General features: G+C 31.1%; 1 protein-coding gene across 1 annotated transcript in view; it reads right to left on the bottom strand.

The window, feature by feature from the left end:
- LOC137640692 (uncharacterized) overlaps window positions 1-2500 on the bottom strand; it is a 49329-nt gene that overhangs the window by 13742 nt on the left and 33087 nt on the right. The window lies entirely within an intron of this gene.

Raw genomic sequence — 2500 nt, 5'->3', positions numbered from 1 at the left:
TTAGATATTTATAAATGTTTATCCTTCATCCAATAAACTCTTAGCTTTCTCTATATTATCATTTTTGGATGGCCAGTAATATCTCTTTAGAAGTATACCGTCAGATATCTGGTCCTTTTTAGACTTACCATCAATGTTATGATAATGTAAATACGAATTTGAAAAAGAGACATTTCTTGAGAAAAAGGTTAACTAGCTCAGGACTTATATACGTAGTTTACTTTCCACTCCCTTGCTTTAGGGACAATATTTCCACCATCCCTTCATCCTTACGTGGTTTTCAAAACCTTGTTTTTTTTTTCTTGTTTTTTTTTTTTTTTTTTTTTTTTTTTTTTTTGAGTGGTGATGAAAGCAGCATCAACTTCTCGATTTTTGAAGAATAGTGATTCTCCCTTTTTTTATGTGAAACCCAACATTTCAAAATCCGTTGTGCATCTGAATAATAAAAGAGAATAAGGGTATCCCTTATTACGTTTCTTCAATAATACATACCTTTCTTATTATGAAAACATTAATATCGTGAAGCTTGCTATTTTCACATTTAGGTTTTGTTTTATATTTTGATTTTATATAGTTGGCTTCATTAATTCCAGTACTGGAAGTTAAGGCGACGTCTGCTTGCTATACATTATTGCAGGTAACGTTGTGTTTATCAAAACAGAAACTGTTGGCAACGCTGCATGTATAAAAAAGTCTCTGAACTCGTAAACAAGAGGCAAAAATAATTTTTAGTAATTTCATGAATTGGTATTCAGTGAATATTGCTTTTCTAATTCTATACAGAACTAAGTAAAATTAATAAAACGGCTTTTGATCAAGGGTTTACAAGCTACAAGCGCAGCAACTTTGTTCTACATATAACATTGCAAGCAGTTCATCTTTAGTTAAAATAAACACAGCATTACCTGCTACAATATTCACCTGTCATACATCTCCTTACCTTTCCGTGAAGTGTACAGGAATTCATGAAGACATCTGTACAGTTGCCTTCATTAATTCCGGCACACTGACGTCTGCCTAGCTTCCCATGAAGTGTACCAGACTTAATGAAGCCAACTGTACTAGACATATCATGTTTGGACCCAATCTTATCACTTTGAGTGGTTTTTAAACCTATTTTCTGATACAAATTATCTAGTAATTATTTGGATTATGGTTTGGAGATGCACTTCCATATTATTATTATTATTATTATTATTATTACCTACTAAGCAACAACCCTAGTTGGAAAAGCAGGATACTATAAACACGGGGGCTCCAACAGGGAAAATAGCCCAGTGAGGAAAGGAAACAAGGAAAAATGAAATATTTTAAGAACAGCAACATTAAAACAAATATTTCATATATAAACCACAAAAACTTCAACAAAACAAGTGGAAGAGAAATTAGATAGAATAGTGTGCCCGAGTGTACCCTCAAGCAAGAGAAATATAACCCAAGACAGTGGAAGACCATGGTACAGAGGCTATGGCACTGCCCAAGACTAGAGAACAATGGTTTGATTTTGGAGTGTCCTTCTCCTAGAAGAGCTGCTTACCATAGCTAAAGAGTTTCTTCTACCCTTACCAAGAGCAAAGTGGCTTCACCATTAATTTATTTTCAAGGTTATAATTCTATGTTTCTTCTGAAATATATATTGTCTCTATCTATATCAAAATAAGAATTGATATGAGTAAGACGATAACTTTGGAAACCTTAGTCTTCATATATTCCAAGGTATAAACATTTGTGGGCATTGTTCCTCTCTCCTTCTCTCTGGTTATATATATATATATATATATATATATATATATATATATATATATATATATATATATATATATATATATATATGTATATGTATATATATATATATATATATATATATATATATATATATATATATATATATATATATATATATATATATATATATATATATATATATATATAAAGAGAGAGAGAGAGAGAGAGAGAGAGAGAGAGAGAGAGAGAGAGAGAGAGAGAGAGAGAGAGAGAGAGAGAGAGATGTGTAAAGTTCTTATGTATGTATTACTGAGGTCAATGGATGTTTAGTGAGATTATATTGGCTATCCTAAGGTTTTTTTTCCTACTTTACTAAATGCTATCTTTTTACAAGACGCCTTTGTTGATATATATAAATAGTTTCAATGACCAATTGTTGAAGCTCCATACAAATTGATGCTATGCTACTAACCTAACTGTATGGTTCGAATGGTATTTCAAAGGAAGGTTAGTAATTTTTTTTAAATTTCATAAAAAAATACGTTTAGACTTTTTATGGAAATCCTAATTGGCAACTCACAACGCCTTTTTAATGAGCTAATCTCGAGTGATGATGTTTCATAGATATGCATTCGTCTTTCCTAATTAAAATCCAGATCCCTCTTTGCACTGATTTAAAAGATGATAAAAACTCTCGCAATTAGTGAGATGTAATAAAAAAGACTTGTTTTCCATCGATGGTCAGTAGTGGAAGTGAAAGATTTAACTCCATAAT

This window comes from Palaemon carinicauda, chromosome 1, assembly GCF_036898095.1.
Source record: "Palaemon carinicauda isolate YSFRI2023 chromosome 1, ASM3689809v2, whole genome shotgun sequence".
In the NCBI taxonomy this organism is placed as follows: Eukaryota; Metazoa; Arthropoda; class Malacostraca; order Decapoda; family Palaemonidae; genus Palaemon; species Palaemon carinicauda.
Note: the sequence above shows the minus strand (reverse complement) of the source record. Positions and strands in the feature narration are given on the sequence as shown.